At 29.7% G+C, this 20,129-nt stretch overlaps 1 protein-coding gene and 1 long non-coding RNA gene across 5 annotated transcripts in view; one reads left to right on the forward strand and one right to left on the reverse strand.

The window, feature by feature from the left end:
• The first annotated feature begins 8,867 nt into the window (after positions 1-8,867).
• The window catches only part of LOC142331116 (mitochondrial pyruvate carrier 2-like), an 81,569-nt gene continuing 70,307 nt past the window's right edge, over positions 8,868-20,129 (forward strand). For all 4 annotated transcript variants that reach the window (XR_012757890.1, XR_012757891.1, XM_075376800.1 and 1 more), the window contains exon 1: positions 8,868-9,094. The gene's annotated coding sequence lies outside the window, so the exon portion shown is untranslated. The remainder of the gene's footprint in view (positions 9,095-20,129) is intronic.
• LOC142331117 (uncharacterized) lies at positions 12,196-18,777 on the reverse strand. Its single transcript, XR_012757892.1, has 3 exons — positions 18,678-18,777; positions 15,454-15,588; positions 12,196-12,291 (listed from the first exon to the last, which is right to left on the reverse strand). It is a non-coding gene; the product is annotated as an uncharacterized LOC142331117 (long non-coding RNA).

Raw genomic sequence — 20,129 nt, forward strand, 5'->3', positions numbered from 1 at the left:
CACCCCCTCCCCAATTTCCGAACGGCGCCCCAGGGGCACTTGAAAATATTATCGTCTGTCGGGAACCACTGGGAGCCGATGGGGTTACCGTCCAGGGGGGTTGAGAAAATTTTTCAGAGCGCTAGGACCGACCGTTTTTGAGATATTTGCGATTTTCGTCCGAAAATTCGGATCCGGTTAAAAAGTACTAAATTTTTCCAAAACGTCGATATATATGTATATCGATATACCGCATATATCGACATATATATAATATAGCAAGTATACACCTGACCACCACGAGACAAGTACTAACGAATCGGGGTTTTCCGCTAGTGATCGGTATTTTCGGTCAGATAAGCGGGACACATAAACCCACATACAAATGCTCTTTACCACGACAGCATAGAGTAAACAATAAATGTTACTGCTCGATCTTTAATCGATTAAAGATACTCTGTTTCGAAATTGAATACATATAATAACGATTTAAAAAAACTTTCATTTATCTAAAACATCGACCTAGATAAGCTCGATTATAGATTGTTTGAACAGAGAGCACAGTACTTGATAATGGTTAAAGCCCTCAACATAACCAAAAAATTCCCTTTCGGCAATCCCGAAGTAGATTTTACCGGTGCTAAGTAGGAGATAATAAGATTTCCCCCGTTGGACTGTGGTGTTTTTAAGAGGACATTTTATTAAGTTATTATCTAATAATACTAAAAAATATTATTTGAATTGACATTTTATTATTTATTCGGTTAATCCGAATACGGGTTTTAAGGACAATACGCTTGAAAACCGTGTACTATATTCTTGAATGCGATAAAGTGTAGAATTAGATTATTTTCCTGCTTCCAGCTATTCTATTTGATTCATTTTTTCGGTTCTTTTATTTTACAGAAAACTTAAAAACCTTGGCAATGAAAAAGCCCTGAAAAAATTTCTGGAACGGAATCTCCACTAATTTTAGTTACGAGCCCCACTGAACTAAAGAGCCTCAAACACGACCCGATTTAAAGAAATAGAAACAGATCTAAAAATATTAAACATTTCTAACGATTTATGTAAAGACAGAGATAAATTTCGAAAACCGATATGAAAATCTAAGTTTCCAGTGAAAAAGAAAAAGAAGGTTATAAGCCTGAATAGATGGACCAAAGAAGTTGGCGACCCAAATAGATGGACGGCGATCCCCCAACTCCCCCAGTTTAGAGATTTAATTAAATATTTTTTTAACTTCAAAGTAGTTTTCTTGTATTCCTCTAAGTTACGATAGTCTTTCATGAAACCTCCTTGATGTACTTGCCTCAATACTGAAAAAATCTGATATGGACACCACATGATTTCTTGAGGAATTGAATATTTTTTCTAGTCAAATTGTGGTCTGGTTTTCTTGATTTATTTGCTTAAATGTTAAAATAATTTGGCATAAAAAAATATTTTTTTTTGGGTTTTTTTTTGCAAAACAGTTGATGAAATAATGTACGCCCCTTGCATATTTTGGCGTTTCCTTTAGAGGTACTGACTTTGTCTTGTTCACTGTCAATTCGATCTTTTATAATATTTTTTTTTTGTTTTCATCTCACTTGGGTCTCCGCTGCGGTATTTGACATTAAAGCTTATTCGATCGCAATTAAACTTGGCAGCTCCTGTGCAAAAGGTTTTTCCTTTTCCTGCAGACCTACGAAAAATAGCCTAACTTACCTTTTATTGGGGTGACTGTTTTCGCTTTCAAAAAATATAACTGTTGTCACGTCGCTGGAACTGTGAAGCGCACACTTCTATACAAATATTTCTATATCTTTTTCATAAACTGGGGGATGGCTACTGACATTAAACTTAAGGATTATGTTGTTCAAGTACAAAAAACAATTAAAGAAACAAGGACGCATTATATCAAATGTAATCGATAATATCAAGTGGAAATGGGAGTGCTGCAGTTACACGGTGCCTATACACCAGCCGCCAGTGATCAAAAACGATTACCCGTAGAATGTTGAAATTTTGGATTTAGGACTGCTGTAACATCTAGTTGTGCACCTTTCTTTTTGATTGCGATCGACTCGATCAAAAATGTTCAAAAAAGCCCAAAATCCAAAACATTTAGACTTTCTCTTAACTGCAGAAATAAGCCCTCATCGAGAGCTTTTTAACGATATATCATAAGTGGTACTTATTTTCATCGGTTCCACAGTTATAGGCAATGAAATTTTTGATCAATGAAATATTTGTATCTTACAGGAAGAAGGCACATCGGTTGGAATCCGATTTCATTTTCTTCCTTTTTTTTATTGAAATATATTGATTTATTAATAATAATTATTAACCTCCGATTGTAAAAAAAATGTATACCATAAATAATAATTTAATAATCTTAAAATACTTCATTTTAAGCTTATATTTTAAATCATTTGTTCTTCGTACGAGTGTTTTGTAGGCCTACTGAGGTGAGATTTCACTCTAAAAAAAATCTCAACGCGCCGTTCCGGTTGCTACCTCTTGGGTGGTATGGAAATGCAACAACAGTCTAAACCCCATACAGTAGTGTAAGACTATTTTTTTAGAAATAAAATTTTGTCGATCGGCATTACTGGATGAAGGTTCCAAGGACTGCGGTGTAATCCGACGTCAGATTCACCATCTGTTATCAAATTACACTCGTGAACGGTGAGGAGAGTGTTTAACACATATATGCATTTATTTGGGTGCGGTAGTTTTTGCGAGTAAAATTTAACGGTTTCCTTTCTTTTACATAATGGATGAGGGTGCGCGCGCAATCACACGCAGTCATCGCACACTCTGGTTGACAAAATGGTGGAATCTTTAAAAAAAATTTCGCAATCGTCGCCTCCCGGTGCAAACGCCACGACGACCAGGGTCATCCTCGAGGTACCTCCGCGACGGTCGGTCGATCTTCAGATCTTCTTCGAACGCTAAACATCTCCGTGCCACTCCGTCAACGCACGCACGCCAACACATGCGCATACGCCGCCTCCTGGTGCACGACCCAAGTCGGGATCCTGGAGTGGCGGTAGCGCCTCCCGGTGTAGACGTCACGACGACCAGGAACATTCTCGACGTACGTCTAAATTTTTATTCACATACACTCGCACATTGACATTCAAATATATATATATAAATATTGGACGGTAGGTGTGCCGTAACATACTAACAGCGGGACTATAATAATTAAAGAAGAAAATTTAACGACATTGTCATCGATCAATTTAATTTTTATTGACATAGAGGCAGCATTTCGTTCCTTGTGTTGGAGTTCTGTCCTCTATGAGGGAACGCCGCAATTTTCCCGTAGCCCTGCAGGCCGTAGTAAGAGACTATCTAATCGCTCGGCTCTGTATAAAGATGCGCACCTAGTTGTAACAAGGTCCGTCACCAGAGGAAGCCCGCAGGGTTCCGTAATCGGCCCTCTGCTCTGGAACCTGGTTTTTGAAGGATTTCTGGGTTTGACATTCCCAGAAGGGGTCACGGCCCAGGCTTTCGCCGATGACTGTCTCCAATTAGTTCGTGGTCAGATCGAGTATTTCAATAGCTCTAAACCTTCTCCGCGGACCATTTGCAAAAATCCGCGCGAAAATCGGTCCAGTAGTTTTTAAGTCTATAGCGAACACATACGAACGTTGCCTTTTATATATATATATATATATATATATATATATATATATGTAGAAGAAGAAAGTCTGTATATTTGTTTGTTCCGTAAATATCTCGACACCGGCGCCAGCTAGCGGGATAGTTTTTGCAAAAATGTTTCTTTTCACGTAACTAATGTACATCCTGAATATGAGCCAAATCGGTCCATAAATACATTTTTTCTAAACATCACGATCCCAGCGCCACTTAGCAGGTCTAAACTAATTCAGAAAGTTTCGCGGGCATGCGCACAATTCAAGTTTCATCGCAATCGTATGAGTGGTACAGGAACACAAACAAATATTCATTTTTATATATATGAGTATATACAGCATTTAAATAATGCTGTTAATATACTTATAATAAATTAAATTATTAACAGTAATTAGGCCAATTTTAGAATAACTCAAATTTTTAAAGAAATCACCTCGAGTCGATATTTCTAATAAAATTTTTATATTCTATTAATCGATCCTAAATACGTGCTTTTAATGACCGCATGGAATCATTAGTTCTGTTAAACTAAAGTTAAAATAATTTTAATTAAATAATGTTACGTTTACAGAAAGGTATACATGAAATTTTTAATTTACATTACTCGTTTCGATCTTTCTAATTACAGTGATACATAATAAAGGACTTGAAGTAAAATGGGCACCGATATGAGTCGCTTTCTCTGAAAGTAATGCCGTTCGTTTTTCGGACAATCTCGTGTGTCGATGTAGAACGAAAGTGCTACTCAAAGGGTTGAATATTATTAGCATTCCAGCGGTTAGGCATATCAATGTACAATCATATATTTGGCTCCACGAAGAAGGTAATGACAGCCTGCTCTTCATCTTCATTTTTAAGCCCGGTATGGTACGCTTGTTATTCATAATGATGCCTTTGCGATAGCCAGGGGTTACTTAATTCATTTCCAGGTCATCTCCAGACATTACGGTTATGATGTACTATTTGATTAAAATATTGTAGTGTGTTCGCAATTCACTCAGGACATTCAGAGATTGACAATTTAGAATGTTTATATAATTACAGTTTATCAGTTTGTAAGCATAATTACAAGTTATTCCGAATGCATTACTAACTTGGAAATGCCAGCTTGAAAAGTGGCGACTACCATGACAACATGAATACAGACAAATCCATGAAATGGGTGTAAAAAACTGATCTTTCACCAGTGTCAGTAGTAGTTGTTGATAATGCCCCTTATCACAATACAAGTATTGATAAAGTACCAAATTCTAATTTCAGAAGAAAAGATATCACCAATTGGCTGGAGAAAACTCATATACTGTATAGTTCAAAATTGCTGAAACCATAGCTATATGAAATAGTTGTTACATAAAACAAAAGTACAAAAATATCACTTTTAATTTTTAAAAAACCATGTTCTTAGACTCCCACCGTACCATCCTGATTTGAATCTGATCAAGATGGTATGGTGAGCTGTAAAAAGACATGTGGCGAGTCATAACAACATTTTCCTTCTCAAATGTTGAAAAATTAACTGCAGAGAAAAGTAATTTCACGAATAAAGATGACTGGAACCCCTATAGTGAAAAAGAAAAAAAATTGAAAAAATATGAAAAACTGATAGATGAAATGACAAAACATTATATTATTTGTGTAGACTTAGATAGTGAAAATGACAGTAATAGTGATTTGTATAGCGAGGATGAAGAACTTGCTGGACGTTTGAATTAGATGCATGAAGAAAATTCAAGTAAGCTTTTGTTTATTATTAAATATTAATAATTTAGTACAAATAAAAGCTATAAAAGAATTAATTACGTATTATTTATAATTAGTAAATGTAAATATGATAGTTATTACCATGTACAATATGATAATAAGTAATATTTTGATTTTATATGCGGAGTTGATGTTTTCAGGCAGAGTATAATATATGCAGTCTGCTTGTGGTGTCACAAGCTCATAGATTGGCTGGCCTAGTATACCTTGCAAGAGCTAAAGCTCTCTGGATTGCCATATATGTATTACTTGTTTTATGCTGTTTTCAGTTAACTTTCTTGATTTTCATTCAATAATAAACACTGTACATCAGGATATTTTAGTATCATACTTTGACAATCCAATATTAAGTAATGATGACAAAAACGTCATCTGAATAACTTTTTATTTTAAAAAATTGTTCCTAATTACCTGAAAATACGGAGCTGGCAGATGAATCCTCTGGTGGTAAAAAAAAAAAAAAATCTGTGGAAAATTAAGAGATCTTTCACTAGCAAAACATATTTAGAAATGTAGCAATTATTTCTAATAATTTATTGTTTTAACTTTTTTTTGTATAATCTTTTTCTCACTAAAATCTGTAATTTAATTTTTTTATTTATATACTTTGGCTTTACTGATAACATAATTATGTACAACACCAACACTGAATAAATTGAAACAAAAAATTAAGATTTTTGTAAAAAAATTCAGTGAAATAAATGTATACTACTAGGTACCATTGTCATCTTAGCTTTGTCTTGTTATAAGAGAGCTTATCTTCTTAAGTCCTTTAATCATATTTGAATGACCATGCACTGTTCAAAACTGGTTCACTCAACATGAAGATATATTGCTAACTTGTAACTGAGCATAGAGCCTGTTTTGAAATGACATATTCTTAAAATAAGAACTTCATGATTAACAATCTGTATTTTCTCCTTATTTATTTATCTCTTGCACAATAAACGATTAAAATCATAATGCATTGAAACAAAAATATCATGAAAAACTTGATAAAAATAAAAACTGCAGTTTTAATAATTTTATTACAAATTATATATTGTATAAGAATACGTCAAGAAGGAAAGTTAGATTTAAAACCCATTGTTTTTATTTACATAAATTAAATATTTTGCCCCTACTTCTGTGTACAATTTCACTTGTTCCAACTTTTAACAAGCTTTTTGACCACCTTATAGAAAAAAGCTTTTTTATCTAATTTAGGCAATTTTGTGTTATTTACATAATATCACCAGAATGAAGAAAACTTCCTCATAGCTCTTCTTTCAGTGAGCAAAAAAAAAATTGCTTGGAGTAAGTCAAGATTATATGGTGGTTGGTCCAGCAGCTCAAAATCGATATCAATGAGGCCAGTTGTTATCCTGAAGCAAAATCATACCTTTTGAAAGCTTACCGTGCTTTTACGATTTAATTTTTCCCTTGATTCTTATTATTCTCAGTATTCAAAGAAAGTCAGGTGAGTAGAAACTGGTCCTTATGTATCCCAGAATATTATCTACTTTCTTGCAGGTGTGATTTTGAATCTTTTTTATCAGAGGTGAGTGTATCTAGACTGAACTTATCTGTTGCTCTCAGGTTCAGTTATGGTACTGTGTTCATCAGTGGTTATTAGGTGCTTCAGAGATGAAGTGGAATGTGCACACTTTCCATTATTCATTACAGACAAAAAACTTACCTTTTTTAAAGCGATAAGTTTTTTTGTAGTTCTTGTACTCACTCGAACAACTCTTTCAGTATTTTTGCTGCATTTTGTAAATAATATTGATTTCGTATACTTTTGATATTGAGAAAATTTATCATTGCTTGCATTTTATCCTTTATGCAATTTAATAGAACGATCATTTTAAATTGACTTTTAAATACAACCACAAACAGCTAATAATGAAACAATTTTGCTTCTGGTGAACAGATGTTACGAGGTATGAATTATAGCAGACCAGTAACTACTGTGAGGCAAATAAGAATGTCCCTTTACTTTTTCTGACTTTAAAACACTTTTACTTTCTGCAGAACTTCCTCTTAAAGCAATACCATGAGATAGAATAACTGTCTCCAACAAAAATTTTGTAAGAATCTAGTCAAACTATAAAAACAGACAATTTTGATTTATATAATTTTAATGAATGAGTATTAAGAAATAGATAATTTTATTATAATGACAAAAATTTGTTGATACCTGTAACGAAACGAAATGGTGTCTTCAACTAATAAGTATTGATCATTTTCCCTATCGTTCTAATATTAAATGAAAGAGGAAGTTGCAAAAAATTCAAATTTTGTACAGGCCGTTTGAAATTGTGATCAAATGTGTTTTTAAATACAGCTTTATAGATAAAATAATTGACCATTTTCAAACTGGAAAATTTTATTTTGAAGCAGTCATGAAAACTAATATTTGTTTTATTATATTACTATATTGTTTTTTTTCTAAGATATTGTAATTTTGTAATCCTTTTTTCTTACTTTGTCAATCAATGAGTATTGACTTAAGTAATAATAAATTATTTTTTATTTTGGTGCGGAAGATTGATAAAGATGATTAACACTAATTAGCTAACAAAAGAGGGTATTTTTGGCTCAGAACATAATTCGTTAGCTTATTTTACAGGAGAGCATAAAGAAGGAAAGCTAACACATTTTTTTATGATTTTTTAGCTGTATGAGGTCTATACTTTCAAAATTCTTACTCTAAACATAAGTAACTATTTGTATTATGACTTAAAATTGATAATTTTTTTTAAATATTTTTTTTTATAATGAAGAACTTATTATATCAAATACTTCGTTGTTTCTATTAAAAGTTTAAATGTTAATAACTGCTGAACCTTTGGACTGATTTTTAAATTCAAGTTTGCTGTAGCTAACAAGGAGGTGTTTGAGTAATTGCTCATTATGCAGTAAAATGTATAATTTTGTCATTTTTTTGGGCTTTTCATTTTTTGTTTAGAAATAAAGAAATAATGATTCATTTAACTGCTAACTTTCCTTGCTATAAATATGTTTCTTTATATGAGTTTATATCCTTTTCTTGTAATTAAAATTTAATTATAATTTTCAAATCCAAATGTTTCAGTAAATTCTGGGTCATTTTCATCATTCAAATTTTATTGTTTTTAGAAATTTCTGGTACAGTTTTTAAAATGTAATTTTAACCTTTTTAATTTGTGTATTCTTATTTTCATATCAATATTTAGATCATTACTGGAGGACCGCATCCATAAAGTCCTATATGCTGGGTTTCTGAATCATCAATAAGAATTATATTTTATACTTACTATTATTATTATTAAATTTAATCTTGATCCACCACTATTAAACATATTACACTATAAAAAAGAACAATTTCCCTAAAAGTTTAGTACATTTATTTCTTCCCTACTACTAAATATACTACGTTTGTTCAGAAAATAACTAAACATTTTTAATTACACGTCAACGGGGATGTTTAGTGACATGGGATTGGCAGCATTGTGTTTCGCATAACCTCATTTGTAACCACATGTTCTTTGGTTGTTGATATCTCATTTAGTTTTCGTGTTATTGTTATTTGAGTGTAACATGTTTAAGTGTTAGTAACAATTTTTATAATGTGCGATTATCAGGAGCAACGATACAATTTAAAATTTTGCGTGAAACGGGAAAACGTACACAAAAACATTTAAACTCTTGAAACAAGCTTATGGAGATGCAGTAACATTAGGTAACAGTAGAAGAAGAATTTTGTATTTTATAGCTGTCGTTTTAACTAATAAGGTGTGATAGTTGTATATGGATGTTTACTAATGTCATGCATTTATTCCAAAAGTTATGAGATTATTTTCTTTGAAAAAGACACAAGTATAAAAATGAAATTATTGATCACTATTAGGGAAACTCATTTCTTGCAGACAAATCAAAATATCCAGTTTAGCAAAGTGACAATAAATTAATGTTGGCTCACATTAAGCCTAGCCAAAACCTCTGAACGATAAACCTTTCTGTTATTCACGTGAAATGCTGGTACTGCTTTATACAATTAACGAACTCTGCATCCAGAAAATCTTTTTAATTATATAAAGCCACTGAAAAGTTTTTTCTTGAAAAAAAAAATACAATAATTAATGACCATAAAACATACTTTTGATTTTTTTATCTTTTCAACTATGCTATAGGAAAATTCAGTCTAAATCCTTTGAAGATTTTGGAATTATCCAATTAAGAATAATGATCATTTGTCAATAGCTGATTTTACGCAGCTGCTTATATTGCAAGCAATACACATACCAATAAAATAATATTTTATTTTCTGCTGAAATGTATCTTCTGGTTGATCATTTATCTTCAAAATGAGAATAATAAAGTGGGACTCTTAAAAATATAATTGAAACATTTTATTTGGAAGTAAGGAAAAATTTAAACTACGATTCCATAGCATTTGAAAGAAATGAAAATTATTTAAAAAAATGTCTGCTATGTTAGAAAATTTTTCTAATTTAGTAATTTAAAGCTCTATTTGTATCTTTATGATAAAATAATTTCTTTTTATTGAAAATGAATAACCAAAATTTTTTCTAAAAATATTTATTTCTAATTTTAAGATATGTAGTTAAATAAATAGAAAAAAATGATTATTTCTATACTTGTTAAACGTAAAATTACTTCTTTGAATTTATTTATAGCTTTTAATTTTTGAAGCCAAAATGCTCAACAAAACAGATAAATAACCAAAATTTTTAATATTACTATATTAATTAGCATCACAATTTCAAAAAAATATGTTTTCAACTTTTTGAAAATTTAGGGGCACCAGGTTTTTTTTTAATGATTAAAAATATAAAATATCACTAAAATTGATTTTAAATTAAAAAAAATAATTGTTGGTTTTCCTTTTAATTTAAGAGCTCCCCATTTGAGGAAGGCAATTCAGTGAATATTATTAAAAGAGTATGTTGTGAGATTAAAAATTAGAAATTGTAACAACATTTTTTAATTTTTTTGTGTAAAATTAATTTAAAAGAAAATTATCCTTAAGTGGTGATAATATAGCCATAATTCTAAAAAAACAAAGTTGTAATTTTCTAGTAAGGGCATGAAAGTTTCTGGTTAATTTTTTTTTTCAAGGCATACTAAAGAGTAAAGGGCTATCAAAAAATTAAGATTTCTACATTTTAAATGAAACGGGTAACTTGTGAGATAAATTTAAATTTAAAATAAATTTATTATTTTTCTTTCTTTGTGTTATTCATCTACCTTAAACCATCTGTTCAAAATTAAATTCTCTACAAGTTTTGTTTAAAAGTTTTATGTGTATTACTCATTTAACAATTTATTGTACGTCAGCATAAAAAACAAGGATTTTTACTCAAATTTATTAGTTTTCACCCCAGATTTATTAAAAACTACCAGATACGTTTCTGGGACCTATTTTATTCAATTTTTCAGGTCAAAAACCTTAAGACATTACTAATTCTGCTGCTAAGTTAATGTCCTAAAAATTTCAATAGGACCATATTTCACCAGGGTAGCTGAAATGAAAGCGAATTTTTTTTACTAGCTGTTACTCCCAAATGAAGCATTTTAGGACATTACTTTATATATCAGTTTTTTCCATTATTTTTATGATTAGAATAGGTTATGAAAGTTCCCAGAAAATTTGTTTATACAAAAACGTGTATGTATGTGTGTATATATATATATTTGCTTTAAATTGTATCACAAAATTTTCTGTGATACCTGTATAAAACTGTAATATAAACCCCTAAAAAAATGTAATATAGAAAATATATATATAATTAACAGATTAAATTTGTAGACAGCTTAAAAATATAATATAAAACATCTCCATGCCCAAGTGGTAGTATCTCTAATCAATAATTAAAAAAGATATAACTTTTAAACTATTCAATGATTTTAAATTTTATCACATACAAATTTCTAAAAGTTAATTTGCCAGTCATTCAATAATGTCAGTTTAAAAAAGAAATTACCAAGAAATTTCAAGGGGTGAAAGGGCTTTTTGTAACTGCTGATTTTTGTTAAGTGTTCCTTCTTAGTTGCAAATTCGATTATTACAAATTAAAATTTTGGTATTCTTCCAATCAGTGGTGTAATATATTTGATTTATAAAAATTACTTTGAAAGAATTTTCTGAAAGGTCTTGCTGTAAAAACCAATGAGTGAGTAATTATGCCTTATTTATTTATATAAATAGCTTGATTATTAAAAAATTAATAAATTATAATTTAATAGCTCATATAGAACAAACTGAAGCCCAAGTATGTAAACATATCAAAAGAGCACAGATGTTCATGTTCACTGCTATTGTGATTTCAGTATTCTTCAGGCTGATAATAATATTAAAAATAATCTTTCCAATAATATTAAAAATCATTATCAATGATACAGGAAAAACAGTACAAAATTTAATCTATAAATACTATCACATTTGTGAATCTACTATAATAATTCCTATTGTATTGCATTTGCTACCTTTTGCCACTCAAAGCAGCACAAAAGATCATTAAAAACTGCTTGACCCATGATCCCCAAATGTTAAAACCAAACATATTTAATGAGTACATTTATTAATATTTAGACATTACAAATAAATATTTTAAATTATAAATATACAATAGAAGTCTTATTTTAAGAATAAAAAAATGAAAATTGTAAAATGGAAGTAAATTCTATTTGCTCTGATTAATTAAAAAATTAGTTTAAAATAAAAATATTTCTTTAAAATGCCATTAATTTAAACTATACAAATTATATAATTAAATACTGAAGTAAACCTTATTTTACTAATAATAATAATAAAAAATATCTACAAATAATGTTCAAACTATAATCCTCAGGAAATTGAAATTTCGTGGAACATTTTCAAAATTGAATTGAAACTTCTTTTATGTTGTTGGTTACCTGAAATACAGAAAGAAAAAATAATAAATTCAGTATTGAAGGATAATACTTCATAATTGGTAATATTCCTTATACTCAATCCAAGTTTGACTCCTGCAACCAATTGGAAGCTGGACTGCCATGATAGCAGATTTAAAAAATGTTAGTTTAGACTAATTCACAGCACTAATTTTCCCAGCTTACTGCAATATTTTTGAGACTGTCGTACACTGAACCCCTATGACATAAGTAAATGTTAACAGTGTACAAATCTGGTAAAAAAAACTATACGAAACATTACAGAAAAGTTGGTAAACAATGTACACTTGTCTAACAGACAGGTTAAATTTTATGATAAAAAGGACTTCTTTTTACATTAAAAACCATATTGCGCATTCTTATTATGGTAAACACTGTTTTGTATCAATACATAACTTAAAAAATAATTTTGTTTTTTTAATACAAAATTATGTACAAGGTTTGATAAAAAAATATGCGAATTTTTTAATTTCCCAGGCAGTACAAGTGTAATTGTCACAATTGTTTTTTTGTGTTTTTACACTTGTCCCTAACATATATTTATATTGGTAGCAATAATGGATGCTTAGTTTATTGTTGGTCATCAGAAATGTTACATGTCTTTTGGTATTGTTGGCGAGTTTTTAATGTGAAAAAATGGGACAAAGAATTTGGATTAAGAATGCAATAAAGTGCAGCACTACATTAGAAGTGTTGAATGTTACTATTGGTGATTCTTGTATGAAAAAAAACAAACGTTTCCAAGAGGGCTGTGAAGACGTTGAGAATGAAGAGTACCCTGGACATCCCAGCACAATAACAATCGATGACATGTCAAAAAAGTGAAGAAAATGATTATGGACAATCACTGAATCACTATCAGAGAGACTGCTGATATAGTCACATCACTTGGCTAATTTGTGCCATTTTTTTTCTCATTTGTTCAAGCAATTTTTTCAGATGTTTTGGGCTTGAAACATGTGGCAGCAAAATTTGTTCCAAAATTGTTGAATTTCGACCAAAAGCAGTGCCAAATGAACAGTATTCAGAAGCTGCTGAATGAAGTGAACAACATTCCAAAACTGCTCAAACAGGTCATAACTGGAGATGAAATCTGGGTGTATGGGTATGATCTCAAAACTAAGGCCCAATCATCCCAATGAAAGCTTCCTGAAAAGCCAAGACTGAAAAAAGCTTATCAAGTTCGATCAAAGTGAAGTTCTGATTAATGTGTTGTTTAATTTCAGTGGCTTAGTGTACCATGAGTTCTTGCCAGCAGGTTGAACAGTCAATAAGGAGTACTACCTGTAAGTTCTACTCTGTTTACACAGAACAATCCAAAGAAAACGCTTCGATTTTAGCGAAATAATTCATGGCAATTGCACCACAATTATGTACCTTCTCATATTTCACTGCTTGTTTGTTAAGTTTTGACCAAAAACAACACCGTTATGATGCTTCAGCCGCCGTATTCACCAGACATGGTCCTCTGTTACTTCTTCCTATTCCCAAATCTGAAAGAACCATGGAAGGATGACGTTTTGCAAACATTGAAGAGATAAAGACAGAATGCTGAAAGAGCTAAATGCCATACAGAATTGTATTCGAGGGTTGGTTCAAAGATTGGAAAAAGCACTGGACAATATTTGAAGGAGAGTACATTGAAGATGACAAAAACAATATTGATGATTTTTTGAGAAAAACTAAAATTCTGCTTATTTTTTGACCAAACTTCATTTCATGATATGAATAAATTATTATTTATACATAACACTAATCATTATATAACATAGATAATCATATTTAAACTATTAAAATAAACCACCTAGTACAGAATATTGAGATAATTCCATTATTGGAATTATTCAAATCATGACTGAGAATTTGGGATCCTGCCAAAGTACTTTCATGGAAAAATTAGGTAATATATATCTCATCTCAATATTCTGTGCTATTTAGTTTATTTTAATAAAATTTAAATATAACTTAACACTACAGAAGTGTAATATGGTGTAATATACAATTAATCTTAATTATTACTCATACAGTACTTGAATACATTATGTATTCATAATTATATAGCATAATTTATACTACTTATATACAAAAACTGTACAGTATAGATGGTGCTACTTTAGTGGCTTCACTGTTTCTATTTCATTTCAATTGTCAAATTATTTTAATTTTAACATTATAATTCACAGTTTACTGATCAGAGTTATTGACTACATATTTAATTTCCACTATTAACTTAACGTATTTCATTTATTCATTGCCAACTGACTTTTTCTAAGATTAATATAGTATTTTATTTACTCCACTTTAAACTGAAATTAAAGAAAAACTTTCTCTTCAATTAAGAATTTGTTCACATTGGTCCAACAAAAAATCCTTCAGTAAACACTAATTTGAGCTAATTAATTTAAAAACTTCAGTGTACAAATAAGAAAAACTAACACAAGCTTTGTGGTATATATTTTATCAAATTATTCATAAGAACAAGTTCCTGAAAAATTCTTAACAGCCCTTTTAGTGCAGAAAAATCTGTTGTGTATAGCAGTACTTAAAGTGTACTTTGACCGCTTCTTTAAACAATACTTTTTCTTTAGTACAGATCAAGATATGTCACTAAGAATACCATGATTTATACCATCCATATAAATGTTTTAATTTATATTCAAATAAATAAAACTAAATGTCATCAAATGATACAGAATCACATTTCCAATATTATTAATAAAAGTAAGGCTAACTTTAAATAGCATCAGAGCTATTGTATAAGTAGAAATAACTATTTTTATATACATCTGTTACTAAAACAGCATTTTAAGCTCATGAAAGAAATTTCAACTCATCATATAAAGTCCAAAACCCTTACCATAAATTAAAAAAAAAAACCTGTGATTTATCACTATCATTAATGATATACACCAAAAAGATTCAACAGTAACTTACACTGAACATTCTAAATGATATACAGTGTTAAAATTTTATTTCTTTCAAGCACATTATAAACTTAATCTATTCTTTATGCAAACTGACAGTAATGAAAATGGCTCTACTTTAGTTTAAAAAATAGTTATATTTTCTTAAAACAAACATTAATTTTTACTGTTTTATTAAAATTATTTATGTAAAACTCAAACATAACAAATAATTACTGACCAATGTGTTTAAAATATTTCATATTTATGCAAAGTACTGTTGTATGAAATAAGAAAAATTATTCTGGCTTCAAATAACATCATAAAATTATTATGCTGAAATTTTAGAAAATACCATTTGTGATTCTTCAAAAATCTGCAACACATATATATTTTTTATCAATTTTCTGAAATACGTAAGCAATTAGAATAAAACAAATTTTTAAACAGATTATTAAAATAAAAATAGACGAGTACATTTAAAAATAATCTAAACACAGCATTCACTTCATTTTATTGATTATTAATATTAATAAATGAACCACCTAATAAAACAAATTTTACAAATAATTTTGATCCTATTCAATTTCCACAAATAGTAAATTATGTTTAAATCATAACTTTCATGTTTTAGAAAATATTTGTGAGCAAGTTTATTTTTTTCATATTATTTTTAGTTATATGTATTAACAAATTGAGAACTGAATATAATAAGTAAATTATTTCAAAATATATATTTTTTATCACTTTCATTAGAAAAAAATTCTAAATATGTGTTTTATTCCTCTATATTAATTAGTATTAAGAAAAACTTTGAAAAAGGAAAAAACACAGACTGTATATCATAAACATAGAAATGTAATACGTCACCAAATAATGAAATTCAAATTACGGTTCACAAACATTATACATAGAACATCAATGTTGTAAATGTACAAGAACTGAGATGACTGTTTGCATCAATGGTCAGGATAACATGAAAATTACTATGTTCATTAATAGCAATGGCAAATGACAACTTATTCATTCACAGTTAAGAGCAGATAATACCTTGATGATAAATAAAATCTTTCAAACCATATAAACAGACTAAATATTTATTTTGTCTATCTATTTACAGATTCTAATCTAAGTTATCTGAAAGAAACTTACTAATGGACCACTAAAGGAACATCAACTACAAAAGAAAATTGAGAATCTTTTACTTTGCGAGCATATGGAAGGACTATTTTCATATCTGAGGGTTCAACAATAAACTGATTTAGTATCTGTAGTGAAAATATATTACACCACTTTAAATTAATTAAAACTAGAATTTGTTTAACTGGGCATTAATGTAAGAGATCATGAAAAGTAATAATTATTTTAAGCTGAGTTTACAAAAAGTTAGAGCGTTAACAAATTTCCTCCCTGAATAAAATCAATGTACCTAGCAAAATTAACACCAGTATCTTTGAAAAGTAAATTATTCTAGATTTGTGGTTCAGGGGTTGTTAGTATTTAACCCTCCCCCCACAAAAAAATATGTGAGCTATCTAAATACTGAATAACAGAATTTGCATATTCATCCACAATAAATTTCAAAATTTTCAAAAAACAGTTTCCACAAATCATAAATAAATGTTTTAATTATAGAATTCAAGAACTGAAGATGTAGGATCCTATGAAAATTGATTCTTGGAATTAATATAGTAAGTTTAACTTTATTTATTGTATTTTGGTGATTTATATTTTATTTAATATTAAATTTTATTAGCACAGTGTGGTAAATACACACGTGAGCGTGCGCGTGCATGCACACACAGATGTCCATACATAGAATACATAAAAATAAATAATAATAAATAAATAAAAAACTGGTTTTCATAAAAAAATATTTTGTTATACATGGAAACTTATGAAATACCTGTATACACTAGTCGGTTAGGATTCACTTTGTTTGCCCTTCCCTTCTAGTTGGCCAACTTTGTTCATTATTCTCAACCCCAAAGAAGCTGGGGCCTCAATGTATGTATGGCTTTAATGTATGTATGAAAACATGAATGTGCTCTACAAATTTTAAAGCAATCAGTCTGTTGATTCTCGCACTATACTGTTGCAAACGATTAGAACTGCCATAAACTTTTGCACCTATATATTAGGTAAATATATATAAACTAAAACTAAATACATTTGTCTACAAACATTAAAGACATATACTTTGTGATCCAAAAACTTCAAATTACCCTCATCAGGTACTTTTTCTATCAACCTTTGCTTGATCACTCATAAATCACTTGCTATGGAAAATTTTTCAAGAGATAGAAGTTTTTTATGTTTAGCTTCTAGAACCATCGTAAAGTATTCAGAGGATGAATGAGGATGGCGTGTATGAATGTAAATGAAGTATAATTGTACAGTCTCAGGTTGACCATTCCTGAGATGTGTGGTTAATTGAAACCCAACCACCAAAGAATACCAGTATCCATAAAAAACTGCCTCTACTAGGATTTGAACCTTAAAATTTTCAACTCAAAATCAGCTGTTATGCAATGACAAGTTTACCACTAGACCAACCAGTGGGTTTCTTAAACGCATCTCGTAAGTTACCCGTTGCATCTAAAATGTAAAAATTTAATTTTTTTTATAGCCCTTACTCATCAGTGTTTGTTGAAAATAAGAAATGCACATTCATTCTGCTGTTCCAAAACATATTAGACTGTTCACACCAACCTGTTTACTTTCAACTGGTATTATAATTTAAATCCAAAAAAAATATCACTACCTAAATTTCAGTCAGCAGTGACACCAATTGTTACTTATTTTAAAATTTGCTCATGTATATGTGACCTCCTTTTCTAAATAAATTAATGAAAGGTAATCATATTTTAGAAAAGTGGCAAAATAATAAATTAGTATATTCTTATAAAAAAAGTAATGAAAATACAAAATAGTATAAGTGCATAAGTGAATAAATCCACCGGGGTGGTCTAGTGGTGAACGTGTCTTCCCAAATCATTTGATTTGGAAGTCGAGAGTTCCAGCGTTCAAGTCCTAGTAAGGTCAGTTATTTTTACACAGATTTGAATACTAGATCGTAGATATTGGTGTTCTTTTGTGGTTGTGTTTCAATTAACACACATCTCAGGAATGGTCGAACTGAAACAAGGCTACACTTCATTTACATTCATACATATCATCCTCTGAAGTATTATCTGAACGGTAATTACCAGAGGCTAAACAGAAAATATAAGTGAATTATACATTATTAGTAGAGACTAGTAATCAAAGCAGTTAGCGTGACTTAAAAATTATTTAAAAATAAATAAACAAGACGAATAATAACAGTCCCTTAATTAACAAATTAAAGAAATACAAAAGTAAGTTAAAAAGTTGGGAAGAGTCTCAAATTCTAACTAATCACTTATGTACTAAATAACAGCACTAGTGTTGTAAATCTTAATAAATTATAATTTATTAACTTACACCAGCAATTTTCTCCCAATGTGATGGCAAAATGAATTTTATTTCAACAACCTCATTGATTATTCTGTCTATACCATCCAATCTAACTAATATCTGCAAAAGATAAAAATTTCTTTGGGTTCTGAAAACAAGTAAATCTTGGTTTACATTGTCATAAAAACAATACAATTGCAAAAGTGAAGCAAATATATTACTTTTTTTTTTGTCTTCAGTCATTTGACTGGTTTGATGCAGCTCTCCAAGATTCCCTATCTAGTGCTAGTCGTTTCATTTCAGTATACCCTCTACATCCTATATCCCTAACAATTTGTTTTACATATTCCAAACGTGGCCTGCCTACACAATTTTTTCCTTCTACCTGTCCTTCCAATATTAAAGCGACTATTCCAGGATGCCTTAGTATGTGGCCTATAAGTCTGTCTCTTCTTTTAACTATATTTTTCCAAATGCTTCTTTCTTCATCTATTTGCCGCAATACCTCTTCATTTGTCACTTTATCCACCCGTCTGATTTTTAACATTCTCCTATAGCACCGCATTTCAAAACCTTCTAATCTTTTCTTCTCAGATACTCCGATTGTCCAAGTTTCACTTCCATATAAAGCGACACTCCAAACATATACTTTCAAAAGTATATATTTAGTTTCAAGTATATATTACTTGAAACTGAAATTATGCTGCTCTATTCATGGTCAGCGAGACTGATGACTAATCAGTGTTTGTTAATGAATTGTTAAAATGATGTAGTGGTTAGCATGCTAGCTCCTAAATCATTTAATCTTGAGTTCAATTATAGAAATGAGTGTGGTATTTTTTCACCTATAATTTCATCTTTGAAATTAAAATACATGCAAAGCATGTTCAAGCTCATGTAGTATAAAAAATGTGTACATTTAAATATAATTAAAACAATTTTAGATTAATTTCAATTTCAAATGGATTGTGATATTTAGTTAATCATTTAGTAAGTACTAATCAACATCAATACTCCCAACATACTTCAACATAGAAATACATGAACTATAAGAATATTAAACACAAACAGTTGGAAAATGGAGTTGCAAATAAACTTGTGGAAAAAGTAAGAGAAACATAGCTACCACTACCACACTGGCAGCCACACTTCACTTATATACACAAAGTATTCTTTGATCACTGGTGCTATGGGTGTGGTAACAGTTAATTCTCTGAAGTAAAATTACCCTCAGAATAAATAGAAAATATTGAAAAGTAAATTAGTTATACTATACAATGTACATTTGTAAAAAAAAAAAATACAGTTATTTTCCCAGTAAATATGCCCAGAAAACATACAAATGACTTCAACAAAGTTATTAAAATCTGATAAATGTTATAATATTTATAACAAAAGATAAAAAGTTTTTCTATTACATAGTTATATCATATAATCTACTCGATAGAAAAAAACTGAATTTTACAACACTAAAAAACA

Source organism: Lycorma delicatula, chromosome 10, assembly GCF_047948215.1.
Source record: "Lycorma delicatula isolate Av1 chromosome 10, ASM4794821v1, whole genome shotgun sequence".
Lineage (NCBI taxonomy): Eukaryota > Metazoa > Arthropoda > Insecta > Hemiptera > Fulgoridae > Lycorma > Lycorma delicatula.